This window comes from Monodelphis domestica, chromosome 4 (genome assembly GCF_027887165.1).
Source record: "Monodelphis domestica isolate mMonDom1 chromosome 4, mMonDom1.pri, whole genome shotgun sequence".
Classification (NCBI taxonomy): Eukaryota; Metazoa; Chordata; class Mammalia; order Didelphimorphia; family Didelphidae; genus Monodelphis; species Monodelphis domestica.
Window position 1 is genome coordinate 109673299 of NC_077230.1, and position 21270 is coordinate 109694568.

General features: G+C 38.4%; 1 protein-coding gene across 1 annotated transcript in view; it reads left to right on the forward strand.

The window, feature by feature from the left end:
* HS6ST1 (heparan sulfate 6-O-sulfotransferase 1) overlaps positions 1 to 21270 on the forward strand; it is a 309476-nt gene that overhangs the window by 32711 nt on the left and 255495 nt on the right. The window lies entirely within an intron of this gene.

Below are 21270 nucleotides of genomic sequence, written 5' to 3' on the forward strand. Positions count from 1 at the left end.
AAAGAGAATTAACAGCTTGGTAAAAGAGGCACAGGAAAACACTTTAGTAACCCAGAAATGGCCTAATGGTAAAGAAATGCAAAAATTCACTGAAGAAAATAATTCATTAAAAATTAGAACAGGACAAGTGGAAGCTAATGACTCTGTGAGACATCAAAAAGCAATTAGAGCAAAGTCAAAAGAATGAAAAAAATGGGAGAACATGTAAAATATCTCATTGCAAAAACAACTGACTTGGAAAATAGATCAAGGATAGATAATTTAAAAACTGATGGACTACCTGAAAGCCATGATCAAAGAAAGAGCTTAGATGTCACATTTCAAGAAATTATAAAGGAAAACTTCCCCAATGTCTTTAATCCAGATGTTGAAATAGAAATTGAAAGAATGCACCAATCACCTCCTGAAAGAGATCTGGAAATGAAAACTCCCAGGAATATTGTAGCCAAATTCCAGAGTTCCCAGGTCAAGGACAAAATACTTCAAGCATCCAGAAAAAAACAACTCATATATCATGGAACCACAGCCAAGATCACATAAGATTTAGCATCTTCCATGTTAAAGGAATTGTGGGTTTGGAATGTGATTTTCCAGAAGGTGAGGCAACAAGGATTACAGCCAAGAATCATCTGGCTAGCAAAACTGAGTATAGTCCTTTGAAGGAAAAATAGATATTTAATGAAATAAAGGACTTTAAAGCACTCCTATTGAAAAGACATGAACTAGATAGAAAATTTGAAAAACACAAGACTCAAGAAAAGCATAAAAAGGTAAATATTAAAGAGAAGTCATAAGAAACACAAAGTTAAACTTTTTGCATGCCTATATGGGAAGATAATACATATAATTCTTGAGACATTTATCATTTAAGCAATTAGAAGCCAGCAACCTAGACAGAGGGCATGGGGTGAGTTGATTATGTGGGATGATCTCAGAAAACAAATGAATGGGGGTATGGAAGAGGGATACACTAAGAGAGTAGGGGAGGTGGAGAAGGGGAGGGAAATTATCTCATATAAAAGAGGCATGCAAGAAATAGCTTTTACACTGTAGAAGGAAATGGATGGAGTGGCAATGCTTGAATCTCAGCCTTATCAGAATTAGTTCAAACAGGGAAGAATAAACATACACATATTCAGTTGGCTATAAAAATCTGCCTTACCTAAGAGGTTAATTAGAGAAAAAGAGGATAAAAGAAAGGAGGTAGATAATAAATAGGAGGGCAAATTAAGGGAGGTCAGAAGTAAAACAGAATATTAAGGAAGAACTAGATGAAAACAAAGTGAGAAGAATAAACAGAAAATTGGATGGAGAGAAATACACAGTAATCATAACTGTGACTCTGAATGGTTTGAGCTTACCTATAAAACCGAACAGTTAGAATGGATTATAAACCAGAATTCAACAATATGTAAACAATATGTTGTTTACAAGAAGACATACTTGAAACAGAAAGACACACCTATAAAGAATTAAAATAAAAAGAAAGAGTGGGATCTATTATGCTTCAGCTGTAGTAAAAAAGGCAGGTAGCAATCATGAGATTAGACAAAGCAAAAGCAAAAGATCTAATTTATCCAGTCTCTGCTTACCAAAACAACTTACTCAGTTTTTGGATATTTTCTATTTTTAGGAGGTTTCCCCTTCTAATTAAAAATCATTTCATATGAAATGTTTCCATTTCCATTCATTTCAGTTTCCATTCATTACTTCTAATTTTTATCTTTCTAAGGCCATCCAGTATAACTTTAATCTTTATTTATTATAAGAGCCCCTCAGAGACTAGAAGATAGCTATCCCTGTGTGCATCCTTCTCTCTTCATCCTCATTTGAAGGTCTAAATTAATTCTCTAAGCTAAATAATGCTACTTTCAATTGATGTTTATAGGGCATGGCCTCAATTTGCTATACTATCCTGGTCATCTTTCTCTGGATTCCCTCCCCCCACTTCCATCATTTTACAGATAAGGAAACTGAACCACCAGCCAAGTAAAGTAATTTGTCCAGTTACATTCTACTAATTCATTCCATAAATATTTTTGTTACTAACAGAGCCAAGACTGGAACTCCTGACTGCCAGTTTAATGTAATTTCTAATTCCTAAATAATTGTCTTTTAAATGTTCTCATAACTTTTCTCCCAGAAAAAATTTAGCTAGGTAGATTTATTTGAGCAGTTTTGCTCAAATATCTACGAGCATTATTTTTAAAATAATTTTAAAAAATAAAATGATATTTTATCCCCCTACATCTCCATTCCATTGTGGGGAAAAACTCTTGTTACAAATAATCAAATAAGACAAATTTCCATATTGACTATCTCCAAAAAATATAGATCTCATACAGTATCCCCAGCCCATCATCACCTCTCTTTTACAAGATGGGGTACCACGTCTCATCATGGGTCTCCTGAAATTATTGTTGGTCATTTAATTGATCTGAAATCTTAAACCTTTCAAAATATTTTGTTGTTGTTCCTTAGCACAATCACAAATAGTAATATCCTAACGACAGAAAAGGAAAGCTGATTCTCAGTTACTTGCCTAAGTAGGGCCAGAACAAGAGTCCAGTTCTCTTGACTTTCTACTCATTGCTCTTGCCATTAGAAAAGAACTTCCAGTTGATGTGGGTAGAACATTACAGAAGGGGAAAGAACACTCCCTTTAAGTAGAAGGGACCTCGAGACTTCATCTGAGCCATTCCCCCTACCTCCATACTGGCAGGCACACCTATTGATTACAGCCAACTCGAGGCATTTGTTTTCTCAACATGCTCTTAATCTGTGAAAGGCAGAAATACATGTGTTCAGTGAATATTTATTTATATGCTCTGCAATGCAGACAGTACTGGAAAAGCCTTTCCTTCAGCCCTCCAGGAACTTAAAAATCTACTTGATGAGAGAAAAGTAATGCAAATGAAAATCTAAGTAATAATATAAGGGTTCAGCAATAATGCAAGTCAAGATACTAGAGATGGCACAAAGCAGTCCTTCAGTGCCCAGTGAATGCTACCAGCTATGAAAAAAACCCCGAATTCTCTTTGTAGACTGGGGTGACCATTGAAGGCTTCATAAGGACTTACAACTTGGTTACAACTTGAAGGATGGTATATTTTGGAAAGGAAAAAAATTAGCCAGGCCAGGAAGCATGGAAGGGACATTGCTCCCTCTTCCACTAGGACCACTACCATCACCCAAAAAAACAGAACAAAACAACCACCAAACCCTTCAGGGAAGGCAGAACACTGTCTCCTGAAATAGCCCAGATCCATTACACCAGTGGCTGTTCCTTTCTCGCCACCCCCTCGCCCTCATCCAGCAGCCACCATTTGCTCCTAAATTGTCAGTATGTGGAGGCGAACAACCCCACGCTCACATTTGGCAAACCTGCAGCTTGGTTGTCAGAGCTCAGCTGAGGCTTCAGGAAAAACCTTCCGGAGTGCTTCGCCAAACAGAATGAGATGTTGCCATGACTGATATTTTGGACAGCGCACTTTGAACAAAACGCTTCATGCCTCATTTGTTACCAAAGTTCCAGAATTCAAGTCAGCGTTCCAGGATAATTAATACCCCTCCCCCCCCCCCCCGCCCCATGGGACTGTGGCACCAGCCCCATGTTTTCCTATGGTACCATGCTGTTACCTAGATCAAGCCTCTGGCTATTGGAATCATAGAAACATGACTTCAGCGTATGTGCTATGGAAAAAAAAGGTGGGGAGGGAAGGAAACCAAACCAATCCCTCTTCTCCGCCTCCCAAAAAACCCCAAACCCTTATCCTTATGTAATAGTACCGCCTTCCTAGGTCCCCTTACGTTTCCATTTTATAAAGGTCTAGAGATAACTCTCTTGATAAACACATGTGAAGTCCCTTCTCTTTGGTCCTCCACTTCATAGCAAAATGAACAGAAATAGAACTCTGTGACATTTAGGAAAGATTTGCTGGATGCCTGTTTTACATATGTTGATTTCCAATCTTTTTTGGAGTGAAAGGACAGTATTTTTTATAGATTGCTTAGAATTTCCCATCTTTGATGCTTACTACCTACGTGGCCAGAGGCAAATCTCTCTGAGCCCTAGTTTCTTTGGCAGTAAAATGAGAGAGGAGTGGGGAGCCAGAGGACCTCTGAGGTCTCTCCCCAGCTCTACCTATTTTGAAAATGCTGTGTCATGAGAGATAAGATAGTATGAGGCACAGCAGGAACTAGATGAACCAAGCACCAGGAAGTAGGAAAGAGCACACATAAACACACACAAATTGAGAGGGTGCCCAAAACAAACTACACCTATTTTGAAATTCTACCCAGGCTAGCCCTGAAAAGAAAACTTTCCTTTCGCTTTCTGTTTCACCGGGTGCCTGGCTTTCAGGACTCAGAATCCAGGCTAGTTCTCTCATCATTGAAGTTGGACTGCATTATGTGTTCTAATTGTGAGCTAGGATTTCTAGGGGAAAATGCATGTCTGAGTTCAAAACATCTATCTTATAAAAGAATGTGCGCAGCCCAATCCATTTCTCACTCAGAAGTAATTGCCTACAGTACTGAATTATTTAGAGGTATATGTGAAAAGCTCCCAACATGTTTCTGTCCATCCTTTCTAAGGTTTACTCTGAAGACTAGCTCAACAAAAAGCTTAGTCAGTTAACACCAAGGCAGTGAGACAGTCTACAAAAGTTACCAGATATAGAACAATTTACATGATGATAACATTTGAAAAACAGAAAACTTTGAAATACTTAAGATTTCCTATCAATTTAATGAGCAATCATGATTTTTTTTTAACCCTTACCTTCCATCTTGGAATCAATACTATGTATTGGCTCCAAGGCAGAAGAGTGGTAAGGGCTAGTCAGTGGGGGTTAAGTGACTTGCCCAGGGTCACACAGCTGGGAAGTGTCTGAGGCCATATTTGAACCCAGGACCTCCCATCTCTAGGCCTGGCTCTCAATCCACGGAACCACCCAGCTTCCCCCAGCAATCATGATTCTTGAGGACCCATGATGAAGCATACTACCCCACTTCTTAAAAAGAGGTAATGGATTCAGGGTGCCATATGAAACCTACATTTTTTTGGAGATGGCCATTTTGGAAATTTGTTTTGCTCGATTATTTGTTACAAAGGTTTTCTTTTTCTTTATTTTTTCCAAGGAGATGGGGAGGTAGGAATGTGAAACAGATTTTTGGTCATTGAAAAAAGATTAAGGATGTTATGAGTTAATAAATGTAAAGAGCCTTTAAAAAGTTTTCAAAAATAAGTTTTAAAATGATATTAATAATACAATGGTGCTCCACTTTCCCAATGTCCAAATTTTTGGTATCCTTACCCATCCCTTCTGTGAACAGAGCTCTGAATTAATCTTAGCAACTGAAATAGCTATACTAAGTAATTACAAAGTTTGTGCACTAAAACTTATTTATTTTAACCCAGGATACTTCACTCAGCCCAATTACTCTTACTTTACATAGACAGTCGCAATCATTCTCATTATCTGGTTTCTCTAGGTTATATCTTATTAAAGTCAGCAAATTAATATCATAGCATCAAAGATTTAGAGCTAGAAGGGACCCTAGACATCATTGAAGTTCTCCTTAAATTTTACACAAAACTGTATCCCAGAGAACAGAAGTGATTTAACCTGAGTTCACTTATTCACTTATGAGTTCACAATAATATAAAGTATCTGAGTTAGAATTTGTATCCATACCCTCTATATTTTAATTACATCATTCTTTTCCCTATAACACCATGCAGGGACTTGTTAGAAGCATCTAAAATGACTGCAGCAAGGAAAGGCAGATGACAGTGTGGGAGAAGACAAGAAAACTATAAAAAGCAGATAGCAGAATTAAAGGGACAGACAGTAAATACTGCACCTCCCTAGGCTCTGAAGGGATCATGGTGTGATGGCATAATCCACTCAGTGGGGGGGTCATATGGATGATACTGATCCTGAAGAAAAATTAAATTATATTCTGCATCCTCCATTTAAGAAGGGAGGAAAGTATGTGATACATTAAAGCACAACCACCGTACCCCTTTACTCTGAAAGCTCACTTATCTGGAACAGTTCATGCTGTAATCAGACAAACCACAAAGAATGTTTGTTCTTTGCAGAATCAAAGGAAGATGTCCTTGGCAGCCTGGTTCTACCACTTACTAACAGCATAACCTTGGGCGAGTAGTCGAGCCGCTGTGGGCCTCCTCTGCTTCCTCTGTAAAATGAATGAAGTGGAGGTTGAGCTAAGTGATCTTCAAGGTCTCAGCTCAAAAATTCCATGATTTATAAACATTTAGAAGCAAAAATGATTGGTATCTCTCCTCCAGGAATAAATCTATACCACTTCTCTTTTCACTAACATGGAATTCTGGGAGAAAGAAAATGCTCAACCTAGGGGTCAATCAACCTAGCTAGCAAGCATTTTTAAGTCTCTACTATAAGCCAGGATGTGTACAGGGAATAAATAATAATAATAAATAATTATTTATTATATATATTATATATAATATATTTTATATTATATTTTATGTAATTATATATTATATATTAATGTTAATATATTATTTAAAATAAATAATAATAAATAATAAATAGTAAAAGCCAGGGAATAAATACAAAGACAAAAAGTAAAAAAAAAGTACAAAAGTAAAATGGTTCCTGCCTTCAAGAAGCTCATATTCTAATGAGGAAGACCAGGTGTGTATATATCATAAATATGTACAGAATGAATACAAAATGAATCTAAATTAAATGTGAGAGAAAAGTACTAGCCATTGGAAGGGGATCAAGAAAAGCCCATGGAGGCTCAAAGGAATAATAAACTGGAGGAATTCCATATGAACTTGAACAACCTCCAGGAAGTGATGCAGAGCGAAAGGAGCAGAACCAGAACATTATACACAGAGACAGATACACTGTGGTACAATTAAATGTAATGGACTTCTCTATTAGCAGCAATGCAGTGATACAGAACTATACATTCAGAGATAGAACTGTGGGAGCAGAAACACAGAAGAAAAACAACTGCTTGATCACATGGGGTGGTGGGGCTATGACTGGGAAAATGGACTCTAATAGACTACCGTAGTACAAATATTAATAATAAGGAAATGGGTCTTGATCAATGGCACATGTTAAACCCAGTGGAATTGCGCATCAGAAACAGATGGGGGGGATTAGGGGAGGGGAGGGAAGGAACATGAGTCTTGTAACCATGGAAAATTATTCTAAATCATCTAATTAAATAAAATTTTAAAAAAAGAAAAGAAAAGCTTATGGAGGAATGAGTGCTTGAACTTATTAAAGTTAGGACTATCAAGAGGTAGAGATGGTCATGAGGGAATGCTTTCCCAGTTTGAAGGACAGTCAGTAGGAAGACATGGAGATGGGAGATGGACTATTATATGTTTAGATCTGCAAATGAACCCATGGGGCTAGACTAGTGGTCTCTGCCTTCCAGTGGGTTGTTTCCAAAGGCCTATATTTGCTAGTCCCTCACCCTGATGCTTAGCACTTGGTTGGACATCAAAGAAGCCAAGGTCATTCACTTCATCTTGAGCCATCTCCAGTCATCTTGACTTTTGCCTTGCCACTGGACTTTCAAAACTCAAGAGAGAGGCTAATGACTATACAATTCTGCTTCACTTAAATCCAATTTATACAAGTCAGAAGACATCGCCATGATGTCATTTTGGTTCTCTTTGATATGGAACAACCAACCACCTACCTCTCTGAAACTTGGGTAAGCTACTTCTCTGGGCCTCAGTTTTCTCATCTCTAAAATGAGGGTTTGGGGCTAAATGGTGTCTGAGGTCCCTGCTAGCTTTAGACCTTTAATTCTTTGATTGTTTCTCGCTAAAGAAACATCCCTCACCTCTTTACCACTTGGGCTGGCAATTATTTTTCAACTCCCTTGTTTGGGGAAAAAAATGGCTACTGGATTGTACAATTAAAGTGCCACCTCTTCCATGAAACTAACCTCCTCTGACTCTCCCTTACTTGAATTCCCACAGCACCTACAGTTTGTACTGCACACTCAGCACATATACTACTTGATATGACTAGCTTTTCAGGTTTCCTCTCCCTAGAACATTGGGGATAATAGGAAGTAATGTCTATTCTTGTGCATTCCTATTATGCTGAACATGTAGTAAGTATTAAAAAAAAAAGCATTCTGTACCTCCTAAACTGAATGTTCTTTTTTGTTTTTTTGTTTTTAATTTAAATTTTTTAGGTAGGGAGGAGATTATACAGCTTATCATCATTCCACAGTAATTGTGATAGCATTGCTTAGAGGTATGGAGATACAAAAAGTAGGAGCAGAAAGTCCTTACCCTCAGGGAGACTACAGTTTATTTGAGGTAAGGAAAGTTAGGTAGGAACAGGTAGGAAAGGGCCAGAAATGAGAGGGAAAGGAAATACAGGAGAACAGGGTTACTACATATGCAATACTAGGTGTTTCATCACTTAAGACAGTAGTTCTCAAAGGGTTTTGAGTTGTGATGTCATTGCTGATAAAATAGAAATAATTTTGTTTAATATAAAATTACCCAACATACTTTGTATGAGTATTTAAAATTTGCAAAACAAATACAACTTGTTTATTGTGCCTTTGCACTGCCTCCCAAATAAGTCAGACCTTGAATTCACAAAGAATTCAACAAAAACAGCTGCTCTTATCAAAAATTGCATGTGCATAGTCTCTTGACTCCCATAGGGTTGTCAGCTTAAAAGTTCAGTGTACTACAATTCTTCACAGCAAAAAAAAAAACTGCTCCACAAGCAAAAAAAGATTTGAGAACTCTTGATTTAAAGTGCAATCCTCACAGTTGTGTTAGAGTAGCCTGTGTGACATCCCAATTGTCTCCCAAAGCATCTGGGGTCAACAACCATCTCCCATCAATGGGAGGAAAGAGCAAACAGACAGGACAAAAATCTGGGCAAGACTTTAATTTCCTTTGTCATTGTTAATTTCCAGATTACCCCCAAACCAGGTCTTTCTCCCAGGAATTTGCTCATTCATCAGCTGGCTTTCTGAAAGAGGGAGCAGAGATTAATTAGGTGGTCACTGACTACTCACCTAGGACTTGAATCTTTAACCTTGACCAGTTAGCACCGCATCCTAACCAGTTGACCTCTATGGCAGATGACCACTTCCTCTGTCATGCAATTTGGGTTATTTAGAATAGGATATTTTTAGATCATTAAAGTAAGTATTCCCCTTCCAGTGAGGCAGATTGTATCTTCACTACGTCTGCCCATCTTGTGATTCTTGTCCGTTTTCTCTCTTAATATCCTTCACAGGATGGCCACCCAATATCCTGAGGACCTTCCTCAAATTCCCTCGATATTGTGTGGATACCAGTGGAGGACACGATCTTTCTGTGAATTGCCCTTCAAAGGATTCGCTCATCTTCTTTTCCTGCCATACTTTCTCTGCTAGCATCCTTTACATTGCTTCTCTTCCAGCTCCACTTCTTGAGGATGTATTCTGGCCTGTATCTCTCCACTGCACTTTGATCATCAGCTTCAGTTTTTCCTTTGACTGGGATGACTTCCAATCCTATAGCATGACCAGGAGAGTATTAGAATGCGATCTACACTTCCAGCTTCTTAGAGGCATCATTTCCCTCTTTCTTATTTGAAAGGTTGAAGGATACGAGCTTTTTGTATCCAAGTTTAATTTATTAGTGCTTTTTATCAACCTCAGCCATTTCTTCTCCAGACTGCCTCGAAGCTACTTTGGAATCTAATACTGCTTGTTGCAACTTTAATGATGTTAAGTGATTTAATAATCATCAGTGTAATATTTTTTCACTTTCCTCAAGTGCTTTTATATTTCTTTATCTCACTTAATCCTCACAACAATCCCATGACGGAGTGGGCAAGCTATTATCATCTCTTTTTAGAGGCAGTAAGATGGTTAGAGTGCTGAGCCTGGGGTCAGGAAGACCTGAGTTCAAATCTAATTTTAGATACTAGCTGTGTAATCCTGTTTAAGTCATTTAATCTCTCTGAGACTCAGTTTCTTCACCTGTAAAATGTGGACAATAATGGTACCTCCTTCCCAGGTTTGTTGTAAGGATCAAACATTGTAATATTTATAAAGCTCTTAGCATAATGCCTCCAATATGGTAGGTACTATATAAAAATGCTGGTTTTTTTTTTTTTTTAAGGCACTTGAGGTAACTGATACCCTAAGGAGTTTTGTGACTTGCCAAAAGTCACAAACCAATAAATGGCAGATCCAAGTTGAAAACTCAACAATTTACTGATGTTCCTTTTAACCTCTTCCTTCTTTATCCTGTTCTAGAGTAGTATCATGTTAGAACTGGAAGGAGTTTTAGTGATTGACTAGCTTAACCTCACACTTCCATACCTTTATTTTATTGATAAACATTGAGAAAAGGAAGTTAAATCCAAGCTCACAAAACATACCCGGTGTTAAGCCTTTAAACCACTGCCTTATCCTAGTTAAGATTTGCTTCTCATCAGCCATCCACAGAGTCGCCTGAAAATTCATAATTTTGAAACTAAAACAAGGAAAGTGACATTCTCTTTTGTTAAAATTAAATTCGTTTTCTCTACTAAAAGTATTATATTTTATGAGGTTTATTAAAGGTTATTAGAATTAAGAAATAAAGAAAATACAAAATAAGAAAAGCACGTGTCTAGGAGGGCTGAATAGCCTATTCAGTTTCACTTACTACATCTTGAGAGACGCATGTACTTAGAAGCAGAAGCAGAGAGACCTGAAGTAGGCTGAGAGTCAGTTTAAATACAAATTGTATTCTCAGCCCAGGTGAGGACTTGGGTGAGATTTTAGGGACTTCTGGGAACTGCCAAGGGCTTCTGGGAATTGAAGTCTGGGGTTCATATCTCCATTTTTACACTTTCATCCGTCTGAGTACAGAACTGAGAGAGATGCAGTGTCCTGAGGATATAGAAAAATCAGAGTTCATTTGTTTTGGTGGTAGCCCTTTGGAGAGAAGTAGTTGTCTCACTCAAGAAAATTAGTCTGTGACACATAGAACACACTGTGTCCAGGAAGGTAAGTCCCCTGAAGGCAGGGGCTGTTTTTGTTTTTAATCCCCAGTGCCTGTATTCAAAGATTTCTATAGCAGTATAATTTATAATTGCAGAAAACTTGGAGCACTACTTAAATGTACAGCAGTAGGCAAATGGTTGAATAAATTTTGGTACATTATTGTAGTGGAATATTGTAATGCTTAAGATTGACATGTATGAGGAATATAAAGAAAAATGGAATGAATTTCATGAAATAATATAAAGCAAAATAATATAGAACCTGCAATAGAATACAAAAAGTAAGTGGTATTGTGTGGCCAGAGAAACCCAGTGGAGACAAACGGAATGAAAAGAAAGTTATGACATTTTATGCTTTGAAATGCATTTACTTAAAGGTAAATAGTTGTAAAGCAATTAATTCATTTTATGAATATTTAATAATAAGCTCCTGATGCTTTTTTCCCTTAAAGACTGTAACCATTTCCCTCATATATCTTTTCAGACTGAACATCCTCAGGTTTCTCAGCTTGTTTTATCTGTTTAATCTCCAGTTTTCTCACCATCTTGTTTGCCCTCTTGAGAAATACTCCAACTTTTCAACATTTAAAAAAAATAAAGTAAAATATATTATCTAATATGATCTTCCCAACCACCCTGAAAGGTGGGTGCTGTTATTAGTCCCATTTTACAAATGAGGAAAATGTCAGCAGCAGGATTTGAACTTGGGACTTTTTTTAACCCTTACCTTCCATCTTAGAATCAATACTGTGTATTTGTTCTAAGGCAGAAGAGCAGTAAGGGCTAGGCAATGGGGGTTAAGTGACTTGCCCAGGGTCACACAGCTGGGAAGTGTCTGAGGTCAGATTTGAACCCCTGTCTCTAGACCTGGCTCTCAAACCCCTGAGCTACCCAGCTGCCCTCGCTTTTTGACACTATTGACTCATTATGTTTTATAGTTTTCTTATCTCTTTTTTTTTTTCATGAACTGTTCACCACCTCTCCCCCATCCTGTACTTGGTAGGAAATTTTTTTTCAGCCCAAGCAGAGAACTTTACATTTATCCCTATCCAATTTCATCATATTAGAGTTGACCATCATTCTAGCCTATCAAAAAATTTGTATCTCCAATCCATCATGTGAGCACTAGCTATTCTTCCTGACCATGGATCATCTTCAGTTTTATAAAGACACTCTCTGGGCTTTTGTGCAATGTATAGATAAAACTACTGAACAGAAAAAGAACCCTCAGCATCATGAATGAGTGAATTTGCTTTTTTAAGTGTGCAATTTGTTTTTCTCTCCTAAAAGGGAAGTACCCAAATTAGGTTAAGGAAATGTGAGCTGAATTGATAAGAATTATAGAAGAAAGAAAAGAGAGGATAAATGTGAGTCAAGTTAATATGGATGCCCTCCTTTCCCTATCTTTGTTAAGACTGCAACTATGACTTTTATGGCTTTTTATTCATTTTATGGACAGGCAGGTAGTCCTGAGGCTTATAGGAGCACCATCCAAACTTTGCCACTTGCTAGAGTCAGGTAAGAGAAGATGCCCTCACAGTCAGGCTCCTCTCACTGCCCTCTCTCTGCCTTTGTTTGCTCAACTGTGTCCAGGCTGGCTGAGAATAAGATGTAAAAGATAAAGCCAGAGTGCCTGATTAAAACAGACAAGTACAGGAGTGCCACTCCTTGGCAGTTCTCTGATTCAGTGTGTCTTACAAAACCCGTTCCTTTGTTAGCACTTTAGTCATTATTTATGGATGCTGCATAACAAATGGATTACCTACAGTGCAGAGAGAGCCAGCTTATTCAATACAAACCAGGTCCAATCCATTGCATTCCTCATGATTTCGCTGCAAACAGGACTAGTTGCCAAGTAGTCCGTGTTAGTAAATTAGTAAGTTATCTCAAGTGTCATAAAGCATCGTTATTATCCCATAGACAAAACTCATAACTATATGCAGTCTCCAGCCGTCCTGGGGTCTTTGAGAGCTTCCTGCCCCCAAATAAGCCCATGACAGCGTACCGCCTTGTCTCAGGCTAAGCCTGATACCGTCCTCATCCAGGGACAGCCCTGATCAAAAAGCACTAGTGGTTTTCTGGGATGGGGTAAAGTTCATACTTTTTCTCCTGGATTTTTTGAAGCCTTTTGCCTTGGCCAACATCATACAACCAACTACTGGTGGAGCTGGAACTCAAACCTAGGCTCCCCTGCTCTAAAGATAATTCTTGTTGCATTACTTCTACAAGTCACCAAACTTCTTTTCTTTCTCGTCCCCATCCCAAACAGACTTTGGAGCATTCCCACTCCATACTGTAGCTTGGCTTCCCCCACCTGGAAAGTTCTCCCTGTTCTATGCTCCTTTTCAGAGTCCTTCGTTCACTTGTTTCAGTTTTCACGGCCCCATTTGGGATTTTCTTGGGAAATATGATGGAGTGGTTGACCATTTCCTTCTTTTTACAGATGAGGAAACTGAGGCAAACAGGGTTCAGTGACTTGCCCAGAGTCAGCCAGCCAGGATCTGAGGCCACCTTGGAACTTGGGTCTTCCTGAGTCCAGCGTTGGTGCTATATACACCTCATGCCCTTTCAGAATCCTGCCTGCCCTTTGAACCCAGTTCCAGCTTGACATCATCTTAGAAAGTTACTGAGTGCTTCATTGACTTTGCCATAGTCGTGTAGCCACTGTGTCAGAGGCACTGTTGGAAGTCTCTTCCCCTTCACAATGTAAATTCCTTGAAAAAAGGGATTGTTTCATTCATTAGATTCACATTCCCATTGCCTAACATGACCCATTCAAATACTAGATTGATTTTTTATAACCCATACCTTCTGTCTTAGAATTGATGCTAAGTATTGGTTCCAAGGCAGAAAGAGAGGTAAGGGCTAGGCAGTTGGGTTCAAGTGACTTGCCCAAGGTCACACAGCTAGAAAGTATTTGAATTCCCATTTGAACCCAGGACCTCCCATCTCCAGACCTGACTCTTTATTCACTGAACCACTTTGTTACCCACAGAGTGATTTCTAATACCAAGCTTCCAGTATACTCCAGGTACAGTATTGGACATAGAATTAGGAATACTTGAGGTTGGATCCAGATAACCACAGGGGGGGTACATTAAACAAAGAAAAAAAGGTTAAGACAACCACAAGAAAATAACAACCTTTTTTCTGTCTTAGAATTAGAGAAAGTAAGAAATAGTCATATTTTTGTAGAAATTTTAGTGCTAAGACTTAAATATTTTAGAAGAATAAAGAGGAAATGTCATCTGACTGCCTATTTTGAATGGTAAAGAGGGAGGTTTTTTTTTTTTTTATTGGTTTTTGAAGTGTTTACAAATTTTAGAAGTAAAAGCACTTGAATTTGGGGATTCAAATGCAAAACCTCACTGCCCAGCTGACCAAAATTGCCTTTTGATTTCTAGTTTTTGTTTGATGTGAGGACAATGAGGAGGGGAAATGAAAGGTTTACTACTTTAGATCCATTTGAAGTTGAAAACCTGTCTCATTAGAAGTGATGATTGTAGGTTCAGAGAGAGGGAGAGAAAAAATAGAGCTGCTGTGAGCTAGCTTCCCAGGAAAGATCCATAGTCATCTTTGCTGCACAAATCACCACCTCTCTGAGGGGCCAGTACAAGGAGAGATGAATGTGACTCCAAATCAGCTGGAGAGCTAGAGGAATCATACTCCCTGCATACTGCTGCCAGTTCCATGCCATTGTTGGCTTGTGGCTCCCTTGCTCAAACACCACCAGTGACTTGTTTCCTACTGCCTCAAATATGAAATTCTGCTTAGCTTAAAAAAAAAAAACCAACCCAACGATTTTTTGATATGAGTCTGTTTTTTGACATCGTTGTCATTTTGAAGTTTCCCACTCCCAGCCATACGTACAAGGTGTCCTATAAGTCTCAATGCACTTACATGGTTTAACAAAACAAACCAATGTAGTTACCTGGCCACATTCCATACCTGTAGTCTGCCAACTCTCTGCCAAGAGTAGGGCAAGGTACGTGTCACCTTCAGCCGTCTGGAACCAGGATTGGCCATTGCATTGACCAGAGTTCTTTCAGTGTGACTTCCTTTTATTAACATTAATGTGGCCACTTTGTTCCTTTAACTCCAATTTACTTGCCAAGTTTATCTGAATCCTTTACAGTTGTCATTTCTTATGATGCATTAATATTCCACTCCACCAAGATATCTCAATTTATTCTTCCTTTTTGTTTCCAATTTTTCTGCCATACATACTTTTGTATATTTTAGACCTTTCCCCCATATTTGACCTCCTTTAGGTATGTCCAGTTTTGGCATCTGTACGTAGCTTTTAAAGCACAATCCAGGACTTCCCCTAGGTATCCCACTTTCCCCCTACTATTACATCAAACAGTCTTCATGTCAGCTCCATAGCCTTACCAACTACCAAAAAGTTTTGTTTATTCCTGCCTTCCTCCTCTGTGTGGAACCTCCCACTTTCTCACCCCCCAATCTAGGTTTATTAGCTCAACTCCTATCCCCATTACCAAGGACTTTCCTTATTGATCGTGCTCTCTCCCTCACTCTTCTTCTTCACATAATTCAAGCCCTTAATTATAAGGCCTCCTATATTGCTCATTATCATTTTGATGTTGAACTTGTTGCCCTACCCCTGCATTGAAGAAAAGAGCAATATATTGCCTTTCTTGCTGAGCACAGGGGATTAACACATAAAGAGGTAAAGCAGGTCAGAAAGCTTTGGGACTTGGATTCTATCACCAGTAAAGACAAATTTGGGGAAATTAACCTAGACAGCATCATGGGCATCTTCCGGGGAGATGTAGGGAAACTTAGAACAAAGGACCAAGAGAGGTACAAAGTCTTTCTTGGAGCCTTTAAGAACAACTTTCTTTTTTTTTTAACACCCTCCACCCCCCACCCCCAACCCCCCACCCCTCGTTGGGAATAGTTCAGGTATTTTGTCCTTCCTGGAGGTAAAAGTATAGGCAAAGTGAACTGAAAGATACTTTTAGCTCCAAGTGTCTAAGATTGAGGGAGAGTGGCATGTGCTCAGCATCACCATATTGCTTTTAAAAATTTAATCTTGTTGACTGATCTAGTTATCAATTTGTCTGGGATTAGAGGGAGAAGAAAACCATGGCTTATTGGGCATTAAACAGGGGAAGTGACCTCCATTGCCATCTCTTTTTTACTAGAATGGGATTTTAATTTTAATTGGGGTCATTGTCACACCACTGTACATGAAAGCTGTGTATACAGGACAAGAGCTTTTCCCAGAGCTTTTGGTAAAAAGATGATATGGGATAGGGGCAGCATGGACCATTGAGTAGAGAAAACTACCAGACCCTTAAATAGCCAATTCATTTAGAGGAAAGACTAAAAGCTGCCAGCACCAAGGAGTAAAAGAACCCAATTTGTTCTTTCTTTGATCACACAGGTTATGAGTCCCAACAGGTAAGTTAAAAGAGCAGCAATAATTACTATCATTACCCACCTGGAGAGGTGACTGTTTTTCAAGTGACATTTTTACAGTCTAGTGACCCTTGACATATAGAAGATTTTCTGAGCTCCTGCTGAATTCTTGGCTCTGTGCTAAGTAGTGCAAGGCATGATATGGGGAGTGAAAATTCAAGAAGACCTGATCTCTGGCCTCAGAGGGCTTCTGAATATAGAAAAGGAGTTCTTAACCTGGGCTCCATAAACTTGTTGTTTTAAATATTTTTATAACTGTAGTCCAATATGATTTATTTCATTTTTAATTCTATGTATTTTATTTTATGCATTAAATAACATTATTCTGAGAAAGAGTACATAGACTTTCCCAGCCTGCTGAAGGAGTTCACCACACAAAAATAGTTAAGTATCCTTGGATTCCAAGAAAGCTAAAACACAAGTGGAAATAAGAAAACAAGAAAATGAAGTAAATAGTATAGAAATCTGTTTGGCTTTAGACTAATAACAGAGATGAGTCCAGGTTGGGAGATGAGGAAGAAGAATGTCAGCATGATCCTGAAAAAGTACCTTATCAATTGTTCCATTGAAATCTTTAAAACTTTTTTAATTTAAATTTTCATTGCTATCTTTTGTTTTTATATTATCCCTCCCTCCCAGAGAGCCTGGAAACCCCCCACAGTTCACCAAAAATAAACAAGTCTAATATTTTTATATCATTTTCTACATCCACAGTTCCCTCTCCTCTTTGAAAAGAAGAGAGGGGGAAGTACTTTTTCTATCTCTTTGGGACTAATCTCAACCATTATAATTTTATAGCCTGCAGTTTTGGCTTTTTTGTTTTTCTCTTCATTCCATTTTACATTATTGTCATTCATATTGCTTTCCTGGTTCTGCTTACTTCACTCTATATCAGGTCATAAGTCTTTCCATGTTTCTCTGAATTCTTCAATCATTAGTCATCATTTATTTTTTACAGCACAGTATTCCGTTATGTTCATGAACTGCCACTATTTCACTCATCCCCAGTTAACTAATATCATCTTTGTGGCTATTAATTCCTTCAGTATTTGGAAAGATCCAGTGATTTCATCTGTGTATCTCTCTACCATTGCAAGTTTTAAAACTTCAGTAGACAGATTCCATAAGTTGTTTCAGCCGGAAAAACAAAAAGTCATCACTTTGTGGCCAATTTCTTGGTGCTGGATGTGTCTAGACATAATTCAGTTGGTCCTTGGATGAAAGGGTTACAGTTCATCTTTAAGCATATACTAATAATCCAGACAGCTTGGTATAGCATCTCTACACTGGCACAGCGAACACTCTTCTATGCTATGATGAAGCAACAAAGCAGGATCTCAGAGTAGTTTGGAAAACAATAGTAGCCTTTAATTTCTTTAATGGGAAAGTGTTAAATAGCCTAAATTTAAAGGCTTTTCTCCCCATAGGATTATAGAATATAGACCTAGAAAGGATTAAAAAGGTTCTCTAGTCCAATCCTCTCATTTTACAGATGGGCAAATTAAGTCCCAGAGACTTGATAAAAGTCACTTAGGTTGTAAGTAGTGGAGCTAAAATTAGACCTTATTCCACATCCCATATTTTATCTTCAATACTGTGCTGATGCTCTTTCTTTTTTCCTTCAAGTCTAGATTTAAAACCACTTCCTGACATCTCTCATGACTGCAATTTATGCCAGCCTTCATTTGTTGGTCTCTTCCTAATTTGCTAATCAGTCAAAACATGTTTATTGAGTTCTAGCTAGGTGAAAACTAGAGGCTAGAATTTGAAACACAGTTCTTGTCTTCAAGGACCTTACAGTCTACTTGAGAAAAATAAGATTAAACTGATGGGAAAAGTTGATATGGGGTAATACATTGGGTAGTTGATCTTGTTGCTAGAAGGCACCTCAAAGGCCATCTGATCCAACTCTCTCTTTTTTACAGATGAGAAAATGAAGACCCAAGAAAGTTAAATGACTTGTCCAGAGTAACACAAGTAGAAACATCAGAAATAAAATTTGAACCCAGATCATTTGATTCTAAGATCTCTGAAGTATACTGCTTCCATTTGGTAAATACCAAATGATTGGATCAAGAAATTAAAGTGCTTAGGAGGAGAGAGGGAGGGAGAGAGACACACAGAGACAGAGAGAGAGAGAGACAGAGGGAGAGAGAGAGAGAGACAGAGAGAATTTTTTTTTTTTAAGATTTGGTGGAATTTTTCTTTAGCTGTCTTATATTTGCTTTGCTTTTCTCCCTGGCTGACAGAAATGGAAGACCTGTTTTCTGATTCACTCAGACACTTATATAATTGTGTGACCCTGGATACCTCACTTAAATTCTATCCACCTGTTTTCTCATCTGTATGAGAATATAAATAGCACCTACCTTCTAAGGTTGTTGAGCCTAAAATGAGAGCTAATATTTGTAAGCTCTGATTTAAATTCTTCAAGAGTTTGTGACCAATTTCCATTTGGGGGGGAAGGTTCGGATACATTTATTTGTATGTCCTCTTCTGCTATTTCCTCTGTAGTCTGGATTTTTCCTTCATAAAAATTATCCAGGGTCAGTGCCTTCTTTTTCTTCTTGGTGTTGGGAAGTTGTTTTTCCTGGCTCCATAGATGGGGTGGGGGAGGGTTGATCAGCTTGCGTTTTGGTGAAAGCTATTTCACCCCCTTATAATGTGGAAATGCCCAAATCCCATGTCCCTTCAATGCTGGAGAGTCCCTTTGTTCATATGAATTTGGTTTGTTTAGCCTTTTGAGGTAGTCTATATTGGTAGATGGTGAGGAGAGGAAGAGTCCTGGGTCTACTGCTCCCATGTTTACCAAAAAGTCTGAGCTAATATTTGTAAAGCATTTTGCAAACCTTAAAGTGTTATATAAATGCTGGTTACTATTATTATTCTTACTTAATTTGTGTCCCTATTAGAATTTAGCTTAGAGCTAAGAACACAGCTTAATGACTGCTTATGGAATTAATGAATCCCAGTTGTTGCCTGTAAGTAGAATTTTGTTGGGAGAGAGAGGTACTGCAGTCTTCCTTTAGTGACTTGACTAAAGGGGAGGAAATGCCACTTTACATATTTTTGATAGTGATACTAAAAAAATTATAGAGTCATAGAAAGTTAGGAAGAGACCTTATTTCTCTAGATATTTCTCTCTAGAGAAATTATCTAGTTCTATCATCTTATTGTACAGATGAGAAACTAGAAATGCAGATAGGAAGATGACTTGCTTGAGATCATACAGCTAGTTTGAGGAAAGGCCAGAACTAAAATCTCATTCTTGTAATTCTCAGCCTTTCCATTTTACCTACTATATTTCCCCACATTTCTTTTCTTAATTAAAACAAATAAACAAACAAATCCTTACCTTGTGCCTTAGAATCAATACTGTATATTCATGCCAGAAGAGTGGCAAGGGCTAGGCAATGGGGGTTAAATGACTTGCTCAGAGTCACATAGCTAGGAAGTTTCTGAGTCCAGATTCTCATTTCTTGCTGTAGAGCAGACATATAGTACCTAACCATTCTAAAGGATCAACTTTTTAAACTCAATTGTCTTGGTTTGCTGTAAGGCTCAGTTGACTGATTATTGGGCACATTTTCATTTTCCCCTTAGATAGGTCTGTGGTTGGTTTTCCAATCATCTCTCTTTTTAGGCCATCCCCCCCCCCCAAAGTTAGTGTTGTGACTTGTAGGATGAGGACAAAACAGAAACTTTTAATGCTTCTTCATTTTGAGGATGAAACAAATCTGGAATTGGTTGGTGCGAGGGCTAGGACTAAGGACGGCTCACAGAAATATGCTTCTACCTATCTTAAGAAGCAGGATTTGGAGCATCCCATCTTTGGACTCTTCCCTCCTTGTCCATGTCACCTTCTTGGATGCTTTCTCATTGCTGCCTATTGACCTGTTAACACTCTAGAATCTAAATTTGTTTTCTTTTCTTTTTTCTCCCTTTTTTATTCATAAGTGGTTGACACTTTTGGAGTTTCCTCTCCACCCCCTTGTTGAAATTCCTTCACATTAGTACCCTTTAAGAGCCAAAGTAATTTTCCACATGGTGGCTTTATGGAAATAGGCAGCCGCTCTCACTGAGCATGACCAGAACATTAGAGGAAATGTATTTTCATGGAAGATTTGCTGCGATTGCCAAACAGGGAGGGGGTTTTGTTCTGTTAATGGACAACGGTGGGCCATCATGTGAATCCTGTCTATTAAATTAAATCAGCTGCCTTCCCCTCTGTTGCCATCTCCCCAGCGAAGGCATAGGCAGTGGTTGGCTCTTCTCTGTTCTGAGAAAGCCCTGTTATTTGACCCAGCATGAAATGTCTCAGGTTGAACACAGTATGCTTCAAATATTAAAAATGTGGAGGTTGCCATCTGTGGTAAATGATGAGTTTGTTTGATGACTCAATAGTCTGAGCTCCAGAGCCTGGCATTCCAAGCCCTTGCAAGGCTCAGCTGCAGCATACCTAGCTTTACTTCCTTATACCCCACCATAGATGCAGATGCCTGTGCTGATGCCCACCTGGGTAAATTTGCGCTTGCCATTGCCTCTTCTCTCCACCTGTCAAAATTCTACCCATCCCTCTAGTGCTAGCTTAAGTAGCTCTTCCTTTGAGAGGTCATTGCTGAGGACCCAAACCCTAGCCTTTTTTTCCCTCCCAGAATTCTTGTGGTACTTATTGTCGGTATAGCTCATTTGGTGCTTTACATACACTGCCTTGTTCTAGTTCTTAGATTGTTGTTGTCTGACCATTTCCTTTTTCAGGTGTTTGCTATTCTCTTTTCATCTAAAC